Source organism: Ambystoma mexicanum, chromosome 13, assembly GCF_040938575.1.
Source record: "Ambystoma mexicanum isolate Mex_15411 chromosome 13, UKY_AmexF1_1, whole genome shotgun sequence".
In the NCBI taxonomy this organism is placed as follows: Eukaryota; Metazoa; Chordata; class Amphibia; order Caudata; family Ambystomatidae; genus Ambystoma; species Ambystoma mexicanum.
In genome coordinates, this window is record NC_090938.1 from 199,268,211 (window position 1) to 199,287,437 (window position 19,227).

The 19,227-nt window shown below is 45.5% G+C and overlaps 1 long non-coding RNA gene across 1 annotated transcript in view; it reads left to right on the forward strand.

Annotated features, from left to right (window-relative positions):
* LOC138521080 (uncharacterized) overlaps positions 1–16,634 on the forward strand; it is a 40,169-nt gene extending 23,535 nt beyond the window's left edge. The window contains exons 2-3 of the long non-coding RNA XR_011282929.1: positions 11,313–11,361; positions 16,612–16,634. This is a non-coding gene — a long non-coding RNA (uncharacterized lncRNA). The remainder of the gene's footprint in view (positions 1–11,312; positions 11,362–16,611) is intronic.
* The last annotated feature ends 2,593 nt before the right edge of the window (positions 16,635–19,227 follow it).

Sequence of the window (19,227 nt, forward strand, 5' to 3'; positions counted from 1 at the left end):
TATTTAACTTCTATTTGAACATTTCCTGAGATCTAATACTTCTCAGGTCCAGCGGGATGGGATTCCATGGCTTAGATGCCGCTGTAAAAAACACACCTTTACTGACCATAGTCAGTTTAGACCTTGGCACCACCAGTAGATTAGTATCATTGGATCGCATCAGCACTGGCTTTCCCTTCAGAGTTTCTGCCAAGTACTCCGGCCCGTTGCCATTAATACTCCGGCCCGTTGCCATTAAGACCTCGTGGTGATGGTCATCAGGCGCTGAGATATTCTGGTTTCAACATGCAACGGAGGATAGCACAGGGGCATCCTGCTGGTCTTGGAAGCAAGACCACACAGAGCAACAGAGGTTCCAATCCCAGATACGCAAACTCAGGTATTAAGCGCGTTTTCAAAAACAATTAAATAAATAGATCAGCTTTTTCTGGCATCGGTGCTCTCTTTCTTTCTAACCTCCTTCCATCAAGAAACGTTACTTCTTTGCTGGCAGCAGCTCATTGTAAGTTGATGGTCACGACAACGGTGCTGACCAGGTTCGAGGTCACCAATGCTATCCTTGCCGGGTGCCACAAGCCATCTCTGCAGGCTCAATCCCGGCACTGCACTGCTCATATTAAAATCTGAAGAGGCAAGTTCGCAACTTCCACGAAGGAGCAGGCTGGCCTAGGTTTTATTCCCAATGCACTGATATTGGGGTCTCGTGCATGATGCACAAAGCTTATGGGGAAGAGACGAATCCTTCACCTTCTCTCTTTTGAAGCTGTCATTAAGCATCCACCAGTCAGATGCCTGTCAGAGAGTGGGACCAACACTCTAGCATTCCTTGCCTGCCCCACTCTGGAGGATGTCCAGGGACTGTGCAGAGGGCAAAAACACGGCACTCCTTGCCTGTCCCACTCTGCCTGGGGGATGTCCAGGGACTGTGCAGAGGGCAAAAACACGGCACTCCTTGCCTGCCCCGCGAGCCTGGAGAATGACCAGGGCTGTGCAGAGAACAAAAACACGGCTCTCCTTGCCTGCCCCGCTCTGCCAGGAGGATGAAAACTGACTGCGCAGAGAGCAAAAACACGCCACTCCTTACCTGCCCCGCTCTGCCTGGAGGATGACCAGGGACTACGCAGAGAGCAAAAACACGGCACTCCTTGCCTGCCCCACTCTGCCTGGAGGATAACCAGGGACTGCACAGAGAGCAAAAACACGGCACTGCTTTCCTGCCCCGCTCTGTCTGGAGAATGACCAGGGCTGTTCAGAGAACAAAAACACGGCTCTCCTTGCCTGCCCCGCTCTGCCTGGAGGATGACCACTGACTGCGCAGAGAGCAAAAACACGGCACTCCTTACCTGCCCCGCTCTGCCTGGAGGATGACCAGGGACTGCGCAGAGAGCAAAAACACGGCACTCCTTACCTGCCCCACCATGCCTGGATGATTACCAGTGACTGCGCAGAGAGCAAAAACACAGCACTCCTTGCCTGCCCCGCTCTGCCTGGAGGATGACCAGGGACTGAGTAGAGAGCAAAAACATGGCACTGCTTCCCTGCCCCGCTCTGCCTGGAGGATGACCAGGGACTGCGCAGACAAAAAAAACACGCCACTCCTTGCCTGCCCCGCAAAGCCTGGAGGATGACGAGGGACTGCGCAGAGAGCAAAAACACGGCACTCCTTGTCTGCCATACTCTGCCTGGAGGATGACCAGGGACTGCACATAGAGCAAAAACACGGCACTGCTTTCCTGCCCCGCTCTGCCTGGAGGATGACCAGTGGCTTTGCAGAGATCAAAACACGGCACTCTTTGCCTGCCCCGCTCTGCCTGGAGGATGACCAGTGGCTTTGCAGAGAACAAAAACACGGCACTCCTTGCCTGCCCCACCCTGCCTGGAGAATGACCAGGGCTGTGCAGAGAGCAAAAACACAGCACTGCTTGCCTGCCCCGCCCTGCCTGGAGAATGACCAGGGCTGTGCAGAGAGCAAAAACACGGCACTCCTCGCCTGCCCCGCCCTGCCTGGAGAATGGCCAGGGCTGTGCAGAGAGCAAAAACACAGCACTGCTTGCCTGCCCAGCTCTGCCTGGAGGATTACCAGTGGCTTTGCAGAGAGCAAAAACACGGCACTCCTTACCTGCCCCGCTCTGCCTGGAGGATGACCAGGGACTGCGCAGAGAGCAAAAACACGGCACTCCTTACCTGCCCCGCTCTGCCTGGAGGATGACCACTGACTGCGCAGAGAGCAAAAACACAGCACTGCTTGCCTGCCCAGCTCTGCCTGGAGGATTACCAGTGGCTTTGCAGAGAGCAAAAACACGGCACTCCTTAGCTGCCCCGCTCTACCTGGAGGATGACCCGGGACTGCGCAGAGAGCAAAAACACGGCACTCCTTACCTGCCCCGCTCTGCCTGGAGGATGACTAGTGACTGCGCAGAGAGCAAAAACACAGAACTCTTTGCCTGCCGTGCCCTGCCTGGAGAATGACCAGTAGCTTTGCAGAGAGCAAAAACACGGCACTCTTTGCCTGCCCCGCTCTGCCTGGAGGATGTCCAGTGACTGCACAGAGAGGAAAAACACGGCACTCCTTCCCAGGCTCGCTCTGCCTGGAGGATGATCAGGGACTGCGCAGAGAGCAAAAACACAGCACTCCTTGCCTGCCCCGCTCTGCCTGGAGGATGACCAGTGACTGTGCAGAGAGCAAAAACACGGCACTCTTTGCCTGCCCCGCTCTGCCTGGAGGATGTCCAGTGACTGCACAGAGAGGAAAAACACGGCACTCCTTCCCAGGCTCGCTCTGCCTGGAGGATGATCAGGGACTGCGCAGAGAGCAAAAACACAGCACTCCTTGCCTGCCCCGCTCTGCCTGGAGGATGACCAGTGACTGTGCAGAGAGCAAAAACAAAGCACTCCTTCTCTGCCCCACTCTGCCTGGAGGATAATTAATGATGGTAGTGAACAATATTCCGGCTTTCCTTACCTGCCCTACTCTGCTCCCTGCACAGTCACTGATAACACTCAGACAATGTGCTGGTTTTCCTTACCTGCCCTACTTTGTCAGGGGATGATCAGTGATTGTGCAGGGAGCCAACCGCTGGCATTCCTTACATGCCCCACTCTGTGTGGGGGATGACTCGTGTATGTGCAGGGAGCAAACCCCTGGTGTTCCTTACCTGCCCCACTCTAATGATCACTCCAAACTCAGACACTGAAACAAAACGTACGTGCCCATCCCACCATCACATCCTCTGCACCCGTCTCTCTCTATCTGCTCTCATTCTGCTCAACACCTTTATTCGATATTACTATTGACGCGGCCAATGGGACGTAAGCATACATATAACACAGAGACACGTGCAGAGTAATGTAACCCAATAACACACATCATATATCAGCGCTATGCTGTAAGAAAATGACTAGAAGCTCTTGACTCCTATTACATAAGTCACTAACAAGGCAGAATATCATGACTGCACACCACGGGCAAAGTTACAGCTGGAGGAAGAGCAAAGTTGCACGGGAGAAGCACTAGGGCAAAGTTTGCAATTGTGCCAAAGCATTGGAGCCACGTTTGAGAATCTTTACAACATGGGAACCACCAAATGCAAAAAACATTCAATCCAGTTTTGCCCCTAGTGTGAATACCATATCATATTAGCACTGGGGCAAACTTTGCCATGGTGCAAAAATGCATTGTAAGAACAGGTTTCTGCCCAAAGGATATCTTTGCCCTAGTGTTAATACCCTGCGGAATTGCCCTTGTCATGGTGAAAGGTTTGTAATATGACCCCAATGTTTTTTGCACTACGGCAAACTTTGCTCTAGTGATAATACCCAGCACATTTGCACTTGTCATGGTGGAAAGCTTTGCTAATATGACCCCAATGTTTTCGGCGCTATAGCAAACTTTGCCCTAGTGCTAATACTGTGCTTTTTTGCACTTGCTCCAGTCCAAAGCTTCTGTAATCTGGCCGCAGGTTCTTAATCTTTCCCGGGAAGGAGACTGACCTTCTCTGTATTACACATATAGAGGCGTGCCAGCAGCCCTCTTTAATTGGACAAGGTGCACTCCGGCTCCCCCGAGGCACATACGTTCCACGCCAGCTCACCCATTCCTGGACAGATAACAGGCTGCCGTATTCGGAGCCCAGCAGTGGTTTATCAGTAGCACAGGCTGGCCCTCTGATACAGCTGCCTTCTACCGTCCATTTAAGGAGAGCTATGCAGAGGGTTTCAAGGGCTAATTGCAGGAACGCAGATAGCTTCTGCTATATATTAAGGTGCAGTTTTTTGGGGTTGTGGTTCAGCAAAAGAAAGCATCTCCGATTTTTGTTTGTGTGGTGCTATCTATGAGTCTACTGAATGATAACAAATCGGCAAACGCAAGCAGTTTCAAATAATTCTTCATTTTAAACTTCTAGGAGAGCAGCTCACTTATTGGAACGAGTACAAATATAATGACGTTTTTATGCATCGTTTGAGGTCAAAATAACGTTGCCAATTGTCTGATTATCATCTCCCTCCTTATTGTCAAACATCTGGATTGTACTTCTGATGTGTTAGGCTTAATGTTATGATTGGACCTGAGATGTGATCACGACTTCCGGAAGCTATGATACTGCTGGGAAGAAGGAATGTCTTAAGTGGTGTAGCCGGGTCTAGTATAGGACACTTTCTGACATGTTTGCAACATCTTCATTTTATGTATATAGCTTGAGAGGTGCAAAAGATGGAGCGGGCCCGAGCCTTAGTCCTATTTAGTCTCGCCTTTCGTAGATCCATGTGGCTTCCTCTGACTAAGCGTGAAACTCGTCCAAATGCTCGCTGCCAGGCAGGTGTTGGTGCTCAACTTGCGGGACTACACCACAACGAAACAAACCACACATAGCCTCGCCCAACAGAACATGGCAGCTCCCAACTGAAAAACACACATACTCTCAGCGAACTGTGTCAACCCGAACTGAAGCTGCCAACACATCACAGCTCTCTTGCCCTTTCTCCTGCTCAGTCCTACTAACTTCCCCTCCTTCCCCTTGCTTTACAGATCTGCCAGAGTGCCAATAAACCGCGCAGGAGGAAATGGTGCACGGTATAAGAACCTTGTTCAAGTGCAGAGTCCACTTAGGGGCGTACTATGTCTGACACACCAAGGCATTCATAACAAGGGTCCCGTAAACATCAGCGCTGTGCTGACAGTCTACTCACCAGCCAGCAACCTCAGGTCCTCAAGTGAAAACCTCAACCCCAAATGCAAAGGATAAGACTACTGGAGAGATCCTTTACAACCTTTTCTCCCAAGCGATGGAACAACCTGCAAACAAAATTGACTACACAGATTCAAATGTATCCAAGAATCAAAGCAATCTTTCCAACATGCCTAGAGCAAAATCCTGGAGCTATTCAGCCAATCCAGACCAAGCCGTCACTTGAGTCACCTCCAATCGGTCCCTGGCTTAGCTCAAGTCCCCCTCCCCCTTACAGAGACCCTCAGACTCAATTGAAACTGCTATGATCCACTAATAGCGTTATATTTTAAGGGTCGAGTCCTTACTTCTCAGCTCTGTGAAACCATTCATCTTATGAATTGGTGCTATACAAGACACCTGTAAAATAAAATAAAATAAGCGCAAATAAAATATATGTATGATGTAAATATATATGTATATAGAATGCTGATCCAGAACGAAATGAGTCAATAACTTAATTAGGCTAACAAAGTCATTTATTTTGCATATTTATGAGGTTTTGTGGACTGGTTCCACTTCCTCAGGCTGAGATAAAATGAAGCATTTGAAAAACATCACAGCATTACAGCTTACAGCGCCCCTCCTGCAGATACCTTGTTATCTGTGCCTGTCTGCACCTGATTTGCTGTCTTGTTCAGAAAGGCATGTATTGGATGTTGAACTCCCCCACACATTGCGATCCACAGTTCTAAATGGTACACTGTGTTAAGTGGGGTAGAGGTTAGTGAAACTGGAGAGCAAGGAAAGGAAGCAAAAAAGCAGGCAACCCTGTTGGTGTGCTCTCAAGAAGGCAGGAGGGGTTGGTGTTACTCACTGCTCCGTAAACAGGTCAGGAAGATAGATAGACCTTGGAGACGATATGTACACAGGAATCGATATTCAGCCTCCAATTCCAGCTCCCCTGAGTACAAGACTCACGCTTCCTCAAAGAGGGGCTCTTCTTTACAATGTGCCTCTCTGCTGTTTCTATTGGAACAGGCAGAGGTGTCAGTTGAATAAAAGAGTGGGGAGAACACACACCGCCAATACCAATGCTGCAAAAGAATACAAAGATATTAAACAGTGCTGAGAGAAACAAGTAAGCAATCACGCACAGTATGGGACAGGAAATACCTAGGCAGGGCTTGGAGTGGAACTTTCCCCGGGATGGACCTACAAGTAAAGAATTAAACCCAAATGAGTGAATTAATCTAATGGATTCTTCTTATAGAGAGTTTTTAGCCAAAACAACAGACCTGAATTGTGGGACACTCAAGGTCAACGATTTCCAGGAGTGGATTTCCAGGAGTGGAAAAAACGACAGGAAAAAATAATAAACAGGTAAGTTAGTACTGGGAAGTAAACCCGGGCGGCACGAGGGTCGCGCTAGAGCCGGGTTGGTGCAGGATCAGGAGAGCGTCAATATGCACTTTGAAAATAAGTTTGTTGAGTGTTGTAGTTCAATGAATGTCCCAAAATCCAGTAGAGAGGAATACCAACAAAGTAGCAGGTAAATGAGGTACAATAGTCAAAGATGGCGCTGGCAGAAATAGCAGAAAACAAACACAGTTGGTTACCTGAAACACACGCTCCCAGACGAGAGTTGGAGCAACTGAGGTGTTCCGAGTAATCGCTGAAAAATGAGTTGCAAAGACAACAGGAGCAGGGAAGGAATATTCAATAACGTTCCGCGTTGAATACCAGAAGATTGCGACAATGATAAGGATGGAGAGAAGGCAGTCCAGGGGCAGTCCGGGTCGATATTGTAGCAGTCTATAGGAAGTGCCAATGGAATAGAAGACGTAACAATCCAAAAGTTCGAGCGTGGGTCGGAACCAGGAGATTAAGTCGGGATTTCGTGACAAGATTTAACAAAGGAAAACGGACGTTACCGCAAATAGTAAGAAACACTAATTAGCAGCAACAAGCCCTCTGGAAGACGGCAGTTTTAAACCCATAAGGGGGGCATGCCTTGTTGTACGTCCTTTACGTACGAGACGTGTCAGCTGACATGGGTCCCGTCATAGCTTGTACAGGCGCCATGGCAACCTGTATCTGCTCTACAAAGGAGCCCGTGAATGGGACATACTCCGCAGGGAAGTTTTTCTCTGCCGAAGTGTAACAGCTAGTTAGGAGTTAGTCATTGTATGTGCAGTCCAGTTGAAGCTCGGTGTGACAGGCCAGTCCCTTTACACGATCAGTGGTAACACACTTAGTGTGTATATACATATTATAGGACAGTGGTCGCCGCCCCATAGTTAAGGTGATAGCCTTGAGTCATAGGAAATCTATTGCTAATAACTTTTGACTTGCATGATGGATTTGGATGACATTTTGCAAAAAAAAGATTTGTCACGGGCCCCCCTAGATTACACAATTTTGGAAAGATTTGTTAAAAAATTAAAACGTTTTTGAGAAAGCAAATTAAAAGCTGTTTTTGGCCTACTCCCTTTCATTTTCCATAGAGAAAAAGTCGAGATTTGGTAAAGCTTTATCGCCAAAAACTGATCAGCGGATTTGGTCAAATTAGAAACAACGTGGGCATGAAGTATTAACTTAATTTATCGGATGGGTTTAGGGTTATCCATCCAGTAGTTTTGAAAATATTTTACGGCGGAAGGGAATGCCCACTCCTCACACAAATATAGCAATATCACCCCTGGTACTTTGCAGCAGAGAGATTTTTTAGAAATGAGAAGCCACCATTTTCTTTTTGTGCTTGAATCAAGCGATTACCGGGGTAATACGGGCTAATACGATAACAAAGAGTGCTCAAAAATCAATTTAGAGGAGGAAAAGGATGCACTTGTATTAGGATACAGGTGGGGAGGGGAAAGAGGATACTATGTGGAATTGGAGAGTTTGGAGTGGTCTTTGGAGCTAGTTAGAGTTTGGACATTTTAGGATTATATGGGGAATATTGGGGGAAACTCACGAGATACCTAATACTAAAACAGAAGACACACTCAGAGAAACAAAATGTGTCCCACAAACAAAAGAGTGAAAGGGAGTAATGGGAGAGGGCCAGGGAGGGAAAAGGCAGCTGAGGGGAGTGGGGAAGACCATGGAAAGAGGGGGTACTTGGTGAGTGCCTGAGAGGACTGGAAATAGTTTTTGATTTTCAAACATTTTTGGATTATCGGGGAAGTACTGGGGGAATACCGCATGAGTAGTTCATTGCCGCTGTATGTGTAGTTCATTGTCATTATCAGGGAATACACAGGGGGAATCCCATGGGAATCCCACCCCACAGGTATCGGGAGAGAGTGACAAAAGGAAATTCTATTAGGCAGGGGGTAATAGGTCTGTGTAGCATTGACCATGGCCAAAGGCATTGGCTAGTGGGGCCTAGAGAAACCTATTTGTACAACCTGTGCAGTGGCCACAGCTGAAGGCCATATCGAGCGGGTCCCAAAGAAACCTATTGTTGCGACATGTACAGTGGGCATGGCCGAAGGCCTTAGCCACTCGTAATAGCTGACGACTAGTGCTAGTGGGCCCCAAAGAAACCTAGTGGGCCCCAAAGAAACGTATTGGTGCAACATTTACAGTGGCCACGGTCAAAGGCCATGGCTAGTGGGCCCCAAAGAAACATATTGGTGCAACAAGTACAATAGTATATCAAAACCCTTGAAATTCTGTGAATAAACTTTAGTTAAGAGAGAACTAAGGTGATCAGACTTAACGCAACAAAACTCTTGAAATTCAGCACTTGCATTCTAAGCAAGTCCACCTTAATTTTGCACCCTCTGTTGCTCGCTGTATGACCACAAAGACGGCCTCACAGATGAAGGCCATGGCTAGTGGGCCCCAAAGAAACCTATTGGTTCAACATGTAATTCAGCTGTGCCGTGCCCCAAACAAACGTATTAGTACAGCCTGTGCAGTGGCCACGGCCAAAGGCCATGGCTAGTGGGCCCCAAAGAAACATATTGGTGAAACATGTACAATGGGCAAGGCTGAAAACGTGGCAACTGGCAAAGGTTGAATGCCAGAGCTAGTTGGCCCCAAAGAAACTATAGTATAACAAAACCCTTGAAAGTCTGTGAGGCCATCGATGTGGTCACATGCTGCGCAACAGGCGGCACAAAGTTAAGGTAGACTTCTTTCCAATGCCAGTGCTGAATTTAAAAAGTTTTGTTGGGTTAAATCTGATCACCTTAACTCTCTCTTAACAAAGGTATTTTCACTGAATTTCAAAGGTCTTGTTGTTATGTTTTTCTTATACAATAAATCTGATCACCTTAACTCTCTAACTCAAGATTTTTCATTGAATATATATGTGGGTGTATAAATGTATGCATCTGATGTTTATGTCACCTTTAGAACATCACCTGCTGTGATTTTCTGAATTTGTTTTCTTGCATTAGGCTGCTGCTGATTACAATCCTAATAGACTTACTATTAAGGCGTTCAATTAATAACATATTGTTCTCAAAGATTGCCTTAGCAGTTCCTTCTGTTAGCAGCATCACGTGATCTAAAACCTGATTGGACTTTCCAAAATGTTGTTTATTGTGATTGTGATTCAAACGTCAATCAGAAGGTTTCAGGTCTGTACATCATGTTTTTGCAACAGTGCATTTATATCATTGTTTTCTAAGCACCCTGTGCCGATTTTCTACTCTTCCTTTTTCTTACGGTAGTGCTATCCTTTTTTGCCACTGTTCTCCATGTTCCCAGAAAAATGAGCAAAACCAATGCAAAAGTGCATCTACACATTCATACCCTCAAATGCACAGATGCAAATGCATAGCATCAAATGCACAGATGCATACTGCATACCCTCAAATTCATACCCTCAAATGCACCGATGCCAATGCATACCCTCAAATCAATGGCTGTGAAGATGTGTCACTGCTAATATCATGAGATAGACCGTTTTTCTTTTACATGTTTAGATATATTTCACTTCTAATGAGACTTTGGTTTTAAATATGATTTTTCTCTATTGCTATTATGGACTGAAAAAACGTATTATGACGAGGATCGAGAGTAACAGCTGTTATATGAGGCAATCATGTGAGACAGTAATACATTTTCTCAGGATGATAATAACCAGAAAGCATAGACTAGTTTACAACCAAAGGTATAAACAATTAAAATATCCTCCTGAAGCAGATGCAGAGTGCAGTGCATATTGAAGCGAAACACGTGTAGAGGGATTATAATCTAAAAAGATATGTAGCTGAAGATCTCATTGATTTTTGAAGCAGAAACACAATAAACAACATGTTGGAAATGACAATCAAATTTCTGATCTTATGATTTTCCTATAAGTCTTTCAACAATCTTTGAAAACAACAATGTTTGTATGTTCCTATATAGATTTTTTTTTTATTAAAACCCAAACCGAGCTACAAAGCAGTGGCGTGCTGTACATCGGTTGGGAGGAATATATCATGGAAGAGAGGGAGACGGTCTAGTGAAAAGAGGGTCAACATCGATAGCATGTCATTAGAGGTGGGGCTCATTACAAGTTTGATGTTTTCCTGGCAGTAAATCCACCAGTATACCACCAAATGGTAATACCATTACCAGCCATTTATCTGCCGGTAATGCCGGCAAATTACAGGTGCCAGCAACAGTAGGTAAATCCCCATTCCAGGACTCCATGGAGGGATTGCCGGTATTACCTGCTGTTTTTTACCAGTGGGATGCCTAACTTACCTCCAGCTCTTGGTTGAGGGAAATCGGGCCACCCCATCAGCAAACGTGTAGTTTGCCGGTCCAGAAAACTGCTGGTAAACGTTATTACTGGCACTTAATTTCCAGACCGGCAAACCTATGAGCTCCAGTGTGTCTTTTAAAAAGACAGGTCTTCCATTCACTTCTGAAGTGTAGGACAGATAAAGCCAAACTTTCATATCAGTATTTTGTCCACAGTGTGGGAGCATAGCCGGAGAATGTTTTTTCTAGTGTTCCCCTTATTGTGCTTCTGGGTTTCCAATATGGAGATATTAGCCTCTAGTGTTGTATTGGCCTCTTTCGTGGAAACAGGCACCCACTCTGGCTAGAAGGAGGAGTAATACAATACTGGCCAAATGCACCCAGCCTATAAGTGGGAAGCAGGATCTAACCCTCACTGTTGTTGCTGTTTTTCAGGTCCAGAGAAGAACATGTCTGAGTTCGAGGATGTCATGGAGGAATACGAGTGAGTTTTAGTCAATTATTCATTATTCCCTGCACTTGCGAGATCTCAATGTCACTAGGCCTAGTAAGATCGTTGTCTTGTCCTCCCCTTGTTTCTCCTGCCTTGCCTCGTCGCACCTTTAAACACTTGTGTATAGGCGTGTTATAAATACCATATCACATCATATCATATCATACAAAAAGCAGATGATTACAGGGAGGGAGAACTTCTCAAATGTTTGCAAGAGCGTGTTCTGATTCAACTGGTCTCTATCGATACATAGGATGGTAGCATATTTGATCCCTAGCTAAAGGTTCAGTTAGCCATTTAAAAGTTATTTATACTCCATCCATTTACTGTCTCATCTTTGAATTCTGCACCACAAATCCCTTCCGCTTCCCACATCCATCACTATCTACTCTAAAACATCCTAAAAATCCACCCTCTACTCATTTTCTATGCAGCTTCAATCATAGGTATTGATCCTTCTTGGAGACTTTTTCTCCATTCTCCTGTCCCTCCAAATGGGTACCCTAGCGCCTTCCCAGTTTATTTTTTAAAAAGTAGGTGCCCTTCCCTTTAAGCTCGCTGTTTCTCATTCCCGACACCCCCTTTTACGTTTTCTGTTTATAATTGTTTTTTCATTATTTTATTCAATTGTATTCACGCCCCTCCCTAACCTCTGCTGTCTGTTGTCCCCGAATTACAGACCATTGCGTCTGCACCGCACCTCACACCACAATTGCCATGCCCTTAATCACACAGCCTCCACCCCTTTGATCCCAAACATTGTACCCATTCTCACTTTCAATCTATGGCTCTGATTGATTGCAAATACTGAAAACCTATACCATACTTTTTTCTGTTTGGGCGCAGAGTTCAAACTCACCTTTCGTCAATTGTTTTCCCTCCTGTTAGATTTCTTCCTCCTTTATTCTCTCTGTTGTTTCCAAATTTCTAATATTAGTTGACATGGATCACTTTTGAAATTACATATTGAGTTTGCAAAAAAACACTCTATCAAGACAATCTTACAAATAAATTGATTAGATATCAATGTATTCTTGACTCGCGAGGAAAACAGTAAGCATTTCTTAGAAGAAGTTTAAAAGGTCACCACGTGACTTTTGTTTTTATCCTCCAAATTCCTCCAATCGAGTAGAACTTTTCCCAGCCTATCCAAACCTGGTTCCAGTGGGCCACCATCACTGTAGGACCTCAAGGGTCCTAGAGATGTGCCGCACTAAAATTGTCACTGACAGAAACAGCGGCAAGAAGAACTTCTGTTCCGTGGAGTGCCCGCTGAGATGTCTGTGTCCAATACCCTCTGTCGTCTAGGTGGCAAGCAATCGGCGTCAGACGTGGGTCATAACGTCTGGGGCGTGCTCTAGTCTAGCGGCTCTAAGCTTTCAAACATTGTTACAACAGGGCCAAACTCAGCCACGGGACTTACTTAAGTGTTAACAAATATAGCATACACACAGGTATTGGCCACATTCTGAGCCATCTTGGCAATAACCGGCCCACGCCCATCTCCTAGTTGTTAAAACAAAATGTACTTACCTGCTCAGGACTCTTTCCACATCCTATCATTGCCACTGCGCTGCTCGTTCACTTCACTGCCACTTTGGAAATAGAAAGTGGTTCTTCTATTCAAAAATATGAAAAAAAATGTTTTTGTTCTCTAAGCCCAGTGTGTTCAGATCACAAACATGGATTTGCACGGAGGGATTATTTCGGCCTCTCAGCTCACTGTGGGGCCGATTTACAGAGTGCTATTTAATGGGATTGCGCCATTATAAAACGCTTCTGTGAATCAGGTACACAGATTATACTGGGAGTTAAACGCACTGTAGCCTTCACTGAGGCCTTTAACTTGGCCTCTAGGACCTTAAATGTCAATATAGTCCACTCCGAGGTCTATAAGGTGAACAAATTGCAAAACCAGCAATCGTTCTGTCATCAGTTCCGCTGCTGATTCTTACCTATCCTGAAGGTTATTGTACCTGCTAAACACACAATTATTGTTCACCAGTGAAGCATAGCCCCGCCAGTCCTTTCCATAGAGGACAAAACAAAGGCTACTATGTCACAAGAACACCACCACTCACCTGGCCCAGGTTGAAATTCCAGCTGATCTTTTCCAGAATCTTGTCGATCTACGGCGCCCTTGCTTACCATTGTTTACAATTCGATTTCAGCAACAGGGGGAATTCCAGCTTCTTGGAAATTAGCGGTTATTTTTCTGATCTTTTAAAAAGGTGATAGAGCTAGTCCAACTGCTATGACCTATGTCTTTGCCGGATAGCGGGTTTAAGATTTCTGGTGAGGCTTAACTAAGAAAGTTGGACAACCGGACCGTGGAAGACAATATTCTGGCGGATTCAGCTAAGGGTTCATCCTGGACTAGGGACTAGTGAGCAGGCCTTAAGCCTATAATGTATAGCTGCACATCCAGTATTCATGGAGAAAGAGCCCATCTATTTAGCGTTCATGGACCGGAGCACTGCCCTTGACAAAGTTGAACTATCCAACTGTAGCAGGTCAATGGGATGTAGCCTGAACATTCTCATCAATGTTCACTCTGAGAAAAAGGCTTGTGTGCGCAGCGGCGTGAACAGACATTGCGCTCCCTATTTTTATGTTGAAATGGGAGACAGGGTTGTGTGCTCGCCCCTTTTTATTTCTGTTCTGCGTGAACGGCCTGTATGACTCCCTGGTCTTTCTCAGAACAGTTGTACTGACGATTGGTAATAAGGCACTGCCTGTAATAGCATACACCGACAAGAAGGTTCTGATGGCACGAACCCCAAGTGCTTTGTAAGTGCTAATCTAACAGTACACCCAGGGCCTGATCCATGGAACGTTTTCCTATGGGATTGCGCCATAAAAAACACTTCCATGAATCAGGCCCAATAGTTATGAATAAAGTCTGCCATTTTGGTTCTGCAATTCAGCTAGAAACCCCATCAAAACAATAAAAATGCTCAGCAACAACTGTCTTATCGCACAGGTTTGATTACTTGGGCATTAGTTTCACCACGAATCTATCAGGAAGTGGACATATATGAAAGCAAAGCACCCAAACGATGAAACAGGCAATGGGTGGGGTCTTACGCTTTATTATAATGTGCTTGGACCATCCTCTAAAAATGATCCTTCAAGTCTTCAAGACAAAGGGCCCGATTCATGGAATTCTTTGCACGGTTCAAAATGACTTTGCACTGCTGAAAAGTGACTCTGCACTGCCGACACAAACCCTGATTCATGGAACTCTGCAAAGTGTATTTTTGAAGTGCAAAGTCAGTGCACAGTCTATTTTGCAGTGCAAAATGACTTTGCACTGCAAATATACACTTTGCACAGTTCCATGAATCAGCGTTTGTGTCGGCAGTGCAAAGCCACTTTTTTCAAAGGCGCAAAGTCACTTTGAACCGTGCAAAAAAGTCAAAGAACCGGGCCCAAAGTCTATACCAGTAGCTACATGCGGGGATAATTCATGGGGCTTCATGAATGCAGCCTCGTGGCAAACTATTGTTTTTTTTTTTTTTAAAGAAACTTCTAGATCTGCCTAGAACTGCCTCCAATGATGCTGCACACTTACAGTGGAATCAGCCCTATTTGGAGAATGGGTGGGCTGAACACGTATTCCACTGGCTATGTGTAGGGTCCAATCCTGCGGCAACCCTAACCCAATTCGGTATCTTGAATATGTTATCAAAAATGGCTCTTCATTGATTATACAGTTGAAAAAAGTAAAACAAGCTATTAACAAAAATCAAAGATACTTCACATTTGAAGTCACTCTCTTTATTAAACCAGACTACTCACAAAGATTACAAAATGCGTCTAAAACAACCGATTATAGATGGCAGAGACAGTGAGGGACTTTTAAAACCCTTTAATTGTAGATTTGTTTTAAATGCTGATAATATTATTCAAGATTATCTTTTTATGGAATGACAAATTATCAGACCGATCCATTGTGAAAAAGGGCACGTTTTATTTGCATTTCATTACATGCAGTAACAGCAGTTTGATCAAGCTTGCCCACTGAACATATCATCGTTTGCTTCGTTCTGCACCAACTGAAGATCTACTGCACTTTATAATTTTTTTCCCAGCCTATGTTCGATTTTCATGGTTTGAAGAAGAATTGGCTTTTCACAGCGTCGTGTAGCTCTATGTTTTGTATTCAATGTCAATTCTTGTTTTATTGGTTGGGCTCTAATCTCATACTTTCGTCAAGCATTACAAACTAGGAAGAAGCATCTGTTATTTTAACTATTCACAACTGTCTAGTTTTATCTTATCTTTGTATTGTGCAATGTACAACTATACTGTTTTGTTCGATGGAACTTTTATTTCCCCAATATGACAGACTGACTGTAATAGCAAACAACACTTCCTCAAAAAACAGAATTAGCTCGCTCATGGGTCTGCAACCTGTGGCTCACCACATGTTTTGGACTACGCCTACCACGACTCCTCACGATTGATTTTGCTGGCTAGGGATGATGGGAGTTGAAGTCCAAAACATTTCGAGATCCAAAGGTTGCCTAACCCTGACCTAGCAAGTACATTAGGAAAATACCTTACAGTTTATGTTAGCTTATTTTGCAATTAAAACAAACATGGAAATGGGCTTTGCTTGCAGGGAATGCTTTAATAGCATTTCGAATCAATGTACACTATGTAGATACAATTGACCTTTGACCTCGACTATGGGCCTCTACCATGGGTGCCTGGCCTATCATCTGATGACACATTTGCAGCAGCCTCATCTGTAGTGCAGTGCCCCCCGTGCTGTGTCCACTATCCGCTGCAGAGCACTGCTGAGCTCCCTCTCTATGGCCCCGCAACACCCGTACCCTACCTTTTCCAGATGGACTGGTCTTAGTGTATTCCAGTGCTGGAACCTGTTCTGCCCTCTGGATGCACCACCACCCTCATGCCCCTGAGGTTGTTGTGTACTTCCAGGCTTCAACAAACAAAACCTCAGAATTTGCAGCGTCCTCTCTCTACTTCCACGAGCCCTCATGCCCCACCCACTTCTCCTTCAGAACAGTGAGCCAAGAGGCGGCCAGAGCTGCAGAGATCACTTCACATTACATTACAGCGCATCAGAACCACTCAGTGACACATGTCAATACCCTAGGCCCATGACACACAGCAGCAACCTGCCCAGCCCTGGAAGAGCCAGACTCCTTTTCTCCTGGCATGGCACCTCTAGATGTCTTTTGACCAGTGTTTTCTCTGTTTGCATTACAGGGGGCAGGAGGAAGGTAAGCAGAGACGTTCCGCACGCACGTGACAGAACCGCACCACTGCGTCACAACCTGAAGCAGAATGGCCGGGTTTGGTTGCACCGTCATTGGTGTCATATTACACAGCTTTAGCACATGTGTTATGTTTTATGGAATAAGGGTGGCATGGAGTTATCACATCTGCAGTTTGCAATAGGAGGACTGGCACACTCAGCACTAGAGGGCATCTCATGTCTATAGTACCATATCTGCATGCCCTTTATCCCTCAATTTCAGTCGCAACTTTCTGACAGTAACCCTCAAATGTATTTAGTTTCTTTCATGCTTTCTAACAGGAGCAGGGCCTGCCGGTGCTTGTGGGAGTCCAGTTCCCCCAGAGGGTGCATGGATTATGATGGTGCTAAAGAAATGCCTCCAGGGAGCAGATTAAGAGCTGCAGGTTATCACGCGACAGGCAGCAAGCAGATTCCTGCGGCGCTAAATGGGTCATTTTACAGTGAATGCTACTTGCTTGCAGAGGAGCACCAATGCTTAAGCTCATGTGTTGCTGGTCGCCTGTGCTTAGTGTTCAACACTCACAAACCGCAGTATAATTGTGAAAAGGAAATTAAGGTGAAATCGCCTTACTTTTTCACTTTTACTGAAAATGACGCATTGCAGGCGGCATTTTGGAATGCATCCTTTGCAATCTGCCTGGTCTGTGCACAAGGTGTGTTCCATAGGCATCCGTTGGTTTTACACCAGCATGAAAATCTTGCGCATGCGTGAAACCTGCCGCTCTGCCCAGACGTAGGAAGAAAGCAAAGTGGAGATGCTCACTCTATTTCGCTGCCCTTCAGTGCCTTGGAAATGTCCAATATCGAGTTAGAGCAGAACATGGAAGCGGAAAAGCAACATGCCTTGCTTTTATGCTTTTCGTTTTCCACTCCGCTCATTTGGAAATAACCACTTAAAAATCACTGAAAAGCTATGAATCACTCTTTATCAGCAGGGTACTAGTATAGTCTAATATGGAGTAAACATGCAATGGGGAGATAAGAACACTGGTGGCTACAACAAGGCATAAGAGAGGTGCTGGCCGCAGGACGCCAGCAACTGCAGCCTGTAATATGTGTGCCGCAAATCACACATGTAATGTCCTAACTTGATTTAAGTAAGTTGCTTTGTGATAAAAATGTCAACATGGGGACAGCCGCTCAGGGTCTGCTTGACGCCCATTTCAATTCAAAAGGTCAAAAGACCGTTACGCCGTTCCTGAGTAGGGATGTCGGAATGAACCGTCCAGCATTTACATGTCAAAAGTCTAATCTCGACCGCTTCTTTGCGGGAGTGCTGCAGTCTGTTCAGACCAACTGTATATAGTTAGACATTTTGTTGGTGCAGCAGTGCCACCTTGTGGTCAATTGCGGTATGAATTAAGCGAGTTGCAGATAGTAATAGGCAAGTTCTGCTACATTCAGTCTGACCCATATCTGAGCGAGGGAGAGAAACAGCCTCGAGAAAGGCATGTCGGCAGCAAGTGTGATGATTAGCATGTAGCCTTCGAGGGGCTTTATCAGGTCATATCAGAAAAGCTCAATAAAGCCTGATGAAGGGAAAGGTACGCCAGGCTGCGTGTGAAGCCATTGGGCGTATATAAAATGGCCACTGCCACTATTACAAAAGGCAGGCCATACAAGGCCATAAAAGGGGCCAGCTTAACAAAATGGAGCAAAAGAGTTCAGCACCAATTTTGCTGCTTAGTTAATATGGAATCCAGCAGGCAGGTTTAACCTGTTGTGTAAGTGCCTCACAAGAGCACAATAAATAAATAGCCAACATCGTTTGTCTCAAAAAATGTCTTGACTAGGGGGGAAATGAAATCAGCGGTTTTATTTACTATGTAAGATCTTTCTTTTTATGCTATGCAGGATGCGTAGCACCAACAAACAGTCTGATATAAATGTACACTAGTGCCGATTTTTTTTTATAATCCGGATTGAGAAAAAATGTGTTTGCACCATTCCTTATTTTGTAAGCATTTGCTCCATTTTTAGGACTGGTCCACATGTTAGATAATCTGGCCATCAGGGGGCTAAGTGAAGGCGCATCAGCAGGGCCGTGACTGCATACAGGTATCCCTTCACAGGTGTGAATAGTGGCTGGAGGGGAGGGGAGGCTCCATTAAGCTGCCCGCTGAGGAGGCAATGACACAGTAAAGGTGTCATTCTAATGCACATTCTTTCACCGCGCTTTCTTTAGTCGTGAGAACTTTTGTAAATCACAGCTTTTTGAGGTGGAGGGAAGAAAGGAAGGGCTCATGTAGGGGGTTTTATTTGAGGGTTAGGAATGACTGAGTATCGGGGTTTGAAGAGAGCAGGAAAAGGGGTGGGGCATAAAAGGGGGCGGGGCAGAGGAACATCTTTGCACTACTTTTTTGTTTGCACACTTCGACCACATGTGAAACGCAAACACATGCGCAGGTGATGGGGCTTTAAGCACCCATCCCTGCTGTTACTCCTCATTGCTTGTGTCAAGAGTATTGTCCCCCTGTGCACCTCTTCATAAATTGCACCAATGCTTTATTGACAGCGCCACAGAGTGCAACACAATCACAACGCTCAACGGCTTGCACACTGGG